This window comes from Corylus avellana, chromosome ca1 (assembly GCF_901000735.1).
Source record: "Corylus avellana chromosome ca1, CavTom2PMs-1.0".
Lineage (NCBI taxonomy): Eukaryota > Viridiplantae > Streptophyta > Magnoliopsida > Fagales > Betulaceae > Corylus > Corylus avellana.
The window spans coordinates 15589779-15597285 of NC_081541.1; positions in this window are offsets into that span (position 1 = coordinate 15589779).

The window sequence follows — 7507 nt, forward strand, 5'->3', positions numbered from 1 at the left end:
ATTGATTGAGAATTGGAGGGGCTTGGATTTTTGGCAAATGGGCTATATTTTTGACACTCTCAACGATATTATCAACCCGTGGGTAATTATCCCACAATTTTACATATCAATGCCGTTCTAGCTTGTCATCAAGAATGACATATTGCCATTTTATGATTTAAGGAATTTTGAACTTTTTGACAAAATGCAGAATGTGGGGAAATTTGGCCTCATGTTCATCAGTATTGTAAAGATTTTTGAATGATTTGAAAGTCTCAACGAGTTTTAGTGAGAGGATATCAGGAACAAGACCAAACTTCATCCACCATCTAGAGAACCAGAGAGGGAGGATCCCTCCAAATTCTTTATCAAAGTTTATGAACCAAGAGTAGTCAAACTTGGGATTTTGGTAGAGCATGAATTTGGACCAGACATCAATGTAATCATAATAGCAAAACGGGATGGGGAAATAGCAAAATGGGATTGGGGAAATCTTCCAATTTTCTTGGGTTCGAAGGATGTTCCCCCCAATCTTTTTCAGGAATGATTATATCAAAATAGACACTGTTATCAAGTAGTTTTTTGGATTAAGTTTTACTATAAATGGGTTTGAAATGAACAGACTTTGTCTAGAGTAGGATATTAGTATAGTATGAAAGAGTTTTCAGAGGATGCTCAGGAATCCAATGAAATTGAGAAGGAAAGTAAGAAGAGGCAATTTGAGTAGGAGATTTAATGTAAGAATAGTTTATCTCAATATGAAATAAATGCTCGGAATGAGGAAGAACGACATAAGCTGATGTTTTATCGTATTTAATGAAAGGAATAATGGATTTTTGAGAAGAAATGACAAAAGGGTCATAATTTGAAACGAGAGCACTGGAGTAGGTAGCTAGTGATCCAGGGCTAAAAGCCAATAAACAGTTAGCGAGAGCAACAGATGAATTAGTAACGGGAGGAGTAATGGCAGACTCTGATTTTAAGACCAAAGCCTTGGAGTCAACCTTCTCCTTATCATTTTTGCTTGCCATGCTGGCACTGAAAAAATTCACGAGTGAGAAAATCTGGAATAGAGTTATTGGAACCTTTAATATATTCAATATCAAAATCAAAAACGCTTAAAACGGCTTGCCATTTGGCAAAAATTTGTTTTGATGTAATGTTTTTAACATCTTTTTTCATAATGTATTTAGCAGACTTACAATTAATGCGTAGCAAAAAATTTTGATTTAACAAATCAGATTGAAATTTAGTAATGCATAAAACGACAAAAAGAATTTCTTTCTTAATAGTACTATAATTAACTTGCGTATTGTTCCAGGATCCGGAATGGAATCGAACAATTTGTTCAAGAGATCCTGGAGAAACAACTTGTTTCAGAATGCCTTTGAAGCCAATTTCAGAAGCATTGTTAAGTGCCAAAATATTCATATTTTAGCCCTTAAACTTATGTGTTAATTCCTTAGTATTGTTAGTTGGTGCTATTTTACTTCATTTTTATATTTTCTTTGTTTTATAGGTTTTTGGAAGAAAAGAAAGCGTTTCCGGAAAAGTTCCAAGCTTAAAGGGCAAATTGGGAAGATCTAGAAGATATGGTTAAGCTTAACCAATCATGGTTAATTTTAATCAAATAAAGGAAATAATTAAATCGAAATTTCTCAAATTGGAGTCAAAATCGGATTGGATTCAAAACTGGATTCTGCATATGTCTCGGTATTTTGACCATAACTTTTAGGTCAAATATCTGATTGAGGTGATTCAAGTGGCATTGGAAAGCTAACTCAAACTGATACAAATCATTATGAAATATAATTTTCCTAATTCGGAGCGTCGTAATGCCAAAATCACCCCGAAAGATAGGAACACAATTCTGGATGAATCTTATTCCAATTTGGACTTGGTTTTTTTCTATCCTAATTGGACTAGGACTTAAATCTCCGAAATTCCTAGGATTACTAGGACTTCTAAGACTCTCCTAAGCCCTATATACCTCTAAGCCTCACAATTCAATACACAATTTGAAGGAGACAACTTTGGGGAGAGGAATTGGAGGCTACTCTTAGGAGCGGTTTTCGGTTCTTGCTTTACCTTTTCTTTTTAGTTTTATTTTAATTATGTGTAACTAACTCTTAAGGAGGGCTCGATTGAAGCCCTAATTATGTTTATTTAATATTTCAATATTGGCGTCTTTGTGATAATTATATTGTGTTGCTTAACTTGATTAATTCATGTTTTCTTGAATTCCTCATATGTATGTGATTGTCCATTATATGCATGTGGTATGGATTAGTTAATTAAATCAATTTGGATGACTGAGTCCTAGGTTTAATAAGAGAAACAAAAGATATCCACATCGGATTCTTGGGTTAATCAACATGGGGAACCAGGAGTAGACACACATACCCTAGGCCTCATGTGTTTGTCGATTTTCATAGATTTATGTTTTCTTAAAGAACAACTTAGTAGACACCCATGCTAAATCCTTTAAGAAATAAAAGAATTGGAGTAGACACCCATGCCTAATTCGTTGCTTAGGGAAATCAATAGCTTAAGGAGTAAACACCCATACCCTTATGTTGGCAAACATTAAGTATTCACAATATGATTAGATCATTAGCATATTATTATATTATCTAAGCATGATTAGTGGTGGATATCAAAGTCCTACCTTCACCGTTTTATTTATCTTTATATCTTTTTATTTCTTTTTCACAATATTAATTTAGTGACAAATTAATATTTTTATTAATTCTAAATAAAATCAATAATCTTCGTGGGATCGATCTCGTACTTGCTGCACTATACTATCGTTTGATCTTGTGCACTTGCGAGTAAAATGTACTAAATATTATCTATTAATTTAGGTAGTATTTGGCACAACAAGCATCAGTTTCAATGATTTTGAAAGCATTATCGGAGGGAATACCTAAGTAGGGTAGGGTCTTAACATGAGTTTTAATCTCTCTGACAAGTGAAGTGTGAATACTAGTCCAAGGAGGAGGATGGTTTAGTAAACGGTCAAACAAGGGCTTGCAATGTTTTCTCAAGTCTTTGTAGAAATCTGCAATGTAATTTAACGAACCTAAGAATCTCTAGAGCTGGGTTTTATCAATGATAACATCAGGAATGACAGTTATCCATGAATACAATATAGTTATAGTACATGTTATAATCATGAGAATCAGTGACAGTTCAACAGTATGGTCTTCCCGAGATATTACCTCTTCTCATCAAGGTTGGTGCTGTCCCGAAGGACTTGTAATACAATAACAGTGCCTCGAATATTGTACGCTACATCCATAACACTAGCAGCCCAATCGAGTCTGACCTCTGATGGCCCACACTACTAATAATGTATGCCCTTGTTGTTACAAATATCTACCTAAATTAATAGGCAAATAATTGTATGTTTTACCCGCAAGTGCACGAGGTCAACATAGTAGTATAGGTTGCAAGTACAGGGTCATTCCCACGAGGATTGCTAAATTTTGTCTAAAATAAATTCCAAAAGTAAAACAAAACAAAGATTGGTTTTCGATTTAATAATAATAAAAAGGTAAGGCTTTGACATCCACCACTAATTATATTTAGATAATATATCAGTATGTCAATGTTTTGATCATGCTATGTATATCTAATGTTTGTCAACTTAAGGGCATGGGTGTATACTCCTTAAGCTATAGATTTCCTTAAGAAACGAGTTAGGCATGTGTGTATACTCTAACTTTTTTCTTTCTTAAAGGATTGAGCATGGGTGTATAGTAAGTTGTTCTTTAAGAAAGCATAATTATGTGGAAATTGACAAACACATGAGGCCTAGGGCATGGGTGTATACTCCCGATTCCCTATGTTAATTAACCCAAGAACCCGGTGTGGATTTCTTTTGTTACTTTTATTAAACCCAGGACTCGGTCATCCAAATTGATTTAACTAACTATTACATACCACATGCATATGTTGATCAGACACACACATATGAGGAATTCATGAAAACATGAATTAATCAAGTTAAATATCACAACATGATCATCACAAAGGCACCAATATTGAATATTAAATAAACATAACTAGGGCTTCAATCTAGCCCTACTAAATAAATTAGTTACACATAAGTTTGATGTTAAACATCTTCATAAAATAAAAGAAAGGAAAAGAATAAACCCGAAACTTGAACTTGAAGAGCTCCAATTCTTCTCCTTGGAAATTGTTTGTATTATAGAGGTTTAGGGTCTATTTATAAGCCTTAAGAATACTCTAGAAACCCTAAAAATCGTAGGTTTTGAGCCCTAGTTCGCGCTAAGTTACAAAACCCTAGGAATTGCACTTTCCATATCAAAGCTAGCGGCTGACTTGCCCACCACGCACGGGTGCGCTCGATCGCAGCCCGTGTGCGATCGATCCTCTTTGTGATGGGCACTTGATAAGCGCCGAATGTTGCACATTCAAGCCCCTTAATTTGCATACGTTAATTCCTTAGTGTTGTTATTTGTTTGATTTTGTTTTGTTTTTGTGTTTTCAGGTTATAAATAAAGATGCAATTAATTCCATTCATTTTGGGCTTAAAAGCACACTTTGAGAAGACCTAGAAGATATGATTAAGCTTAACCAATCATGGTTAAGTTTAATCAAATAAAGAAAAGGATTAATTCGGAATTTCTCAAATTGGAGTCAAAATCGGATTGGATTCTGCATACATCTCGGTATTTTGGCCATAACTTTCAGCTCAAATATCAGATTGAGGTGATTCAAGCGGTACTGGAAAGCTAACTCAAATTTATACAAATCATTGTGAAATATCATTTTCCTAATTCGGAGCGCCGCATTGCTAAAATTACCCCGCAAGATAGGAACGCAATTCTGGGCGAATCCTATTCCGATTTGGACTTAGGTTTTCTTTATCATAATTGGACTTGGACTTAAATCTCCGAAATTTATAGGATTCCTAGGGCTTTTAGGACTCTCCTAAGCCCTATAAATAGGCCTCTAAGCATTGAGAAAAAACAGACCGCCTCTTAGAGCAAAATTCAGTAAATTGTCTTTGGAGCTTAGGAGATCATGAGCGACTAAACCCCTTCGTGGGGTATTAATGTAACCCTTTCCAAGCACAATGGTTTGATTGTATTTAATTTCTAGATTTTCAATTTATGCATGTTGATTGTATAATTATGAGGATTGCTACAATTGATTTATGTTCTTAATTATTAAATGCAATTGCTCTTAAATTCCAAAAATCAATATTTTTGAAATTCTTCTCTTGTCTTAGAAAGTATTTTATTTTTATTGATCTCAAATCATTCTTGTTTTCTGTGATTATGAGGATGATGGTTATACAATGGGTTTAATTGACATATGATCAATAGGATTTGATAGGCCATGCCTAGGGAAGACGGATTGTACTACACCCTAGTTTAGTGTAATTTAGGTAGACAGTCCGTGCCAACCGAAGATGGGTTACACTTATTCATTGATTGTATGTATCCTGTTATAGAATTTGATAATTTATACCTAGGGAAGACGGGTCGTACCGCGTCTTAGTGGTTAGGTGGACGATCCGTGCCAACCGAAGATAGATTATGCTTATTCTTTAATAAGGTAGTTTCTTGTTTATTTATAACATGCATAGAATGAATTTATGGGATTAATTATGATTGACCATTGTTGTGTGGATAGAGGTGAAGTCAATACCCTACTCTCTCTCTCTTATTTTAAATCTCTTTTATTTTCATGCACTTTAGTTTTTAAGCAAATCAAATCAAAACCCCTTTTAATTAAGTTAACTTTGATCTTTTAATTTTGATAATTAAACCCTTGCAGCCCTTGAGGTTCGACACCCTCTCTATAGCCGTATCCTACAAAGATTCGTCCTATTGCGAGTGGTTATTTTTATAATTGATATTTTTGGTCACAAAAATACCACATCAGCACTCGATCGCAAGTGCCTTGCGCTTGTGGTCCTCGCCTGTAGTGTGCTTGATCGCAGCTCCCATGCAATCAATCGCACTACTAGAGCCTTCAATATACCCAGAATAGCTATTTTAAGTCCAAAACTTCTGAGAGTGCTTATTTTTCTTCAAAAGACCTACAAAAACAAGAAAAACACATAAAAGAACTAAAATGACATAAATTAACTAAAACTAAAGGATTAACATATGCAAGTTAAAGGTTAAAAATATGAATATTTTAGCACTTAACACTCCCTTAAACTTGTATATTGCTAGTCCCTAAGCAATACAAAACTAAAGACTAAATGGAAAAACAGAAAAAGATAAATCCATCTTTCTTGGAATGTACGATTGCATTTAGCGTATGCAACAAGCCTTTTAAACCTCTAGGAATTCCCTAGAGGACGAGTGAAGTCTCGTGAGGGTTTTTCAAAAATGTTACCCACAAACATCATGCACAGTTCATATCATTCCAAAAATTAAAGTATAAATTCAAGATCATGATTTTCATTCATTAGCAAGCGTTAAAAGATGAACTCCATCTTCACAATGAAGTGGAATTTCAAAGGTCAATTACTTACAAAGGACACGCCAAAACATCACAAGTTTGAAAACAATATAAGGTGAACTAGCACAAAATTATGAGGCTTCCAAATCTTTCCAATGTACAATGTCTCCACATCTCAAAGTTCACTGACATCCCTATTAGAATGAACAATGATGGCATATGTTTGGTTCCCTCAAGCATTCTAATTAACCCATGTAACGAGTGTTAAGTGAATGATTCCCAAACCAGATGGTTTTTGGGCATTAGGTGTAGAGACACCCCAAGGACTTACTAACTCGAGTCAAAAAGGCTACAAAACCAATCTAACCATGACATCAATCAAATAAAAAATTTTCACCTTTTGACGTAAACACTCAATGCTTTGAGACAAGAGGTCCAGTTACTCAGTGAAAAGCTTATCAATGATCGTTTTTTTTTTTTGGTAAAGTCTACATACCCCCCCTCAAACTATCACCCAATTGACAATGTCCCCCCCAAACTTTCAATTGCGACAATGTACCCCCCAAACTACCAAAATATTGTCAATATCCCCCCCAAAGCTAGCAAAAAGATCAAAATACCCCTATATATTTATCAATATGACAAAAATACCCCTAAAATTCAAAAAAAAAAAAAATAAAACGAAAATTTTAATTTTTTTAAAAAAATTATTTTAATTTTTAAATGATTTTTTTTAAACCGAAATTTTTATTTTTTATTTTTAAAAATCAATTTTCATTTTTTTTAGATTTTTTTAAAAATATGTTTTAAAAAAACGAATATTTTAATTTTTTTTAAAACAGAAATTTTTATTTAAAAATTATAAAAGAAAACATTTTAAAAACAAAAAACAAAAAACAAACGAAAAATTTTCAATTTTTTTTTTAAAAAAACGAAAATTTTTAATTTTTTTTCTAATAAAAAGATTTTTTTTTTTAATTTTAGGTTTTTCCAGAAATTTTAGTATTTTTTTTTAAAAAAATTTTACTAAGGGTAGTTTCGTCAATGAGGGGGACATTGACAATATTTTGGTAGTTTG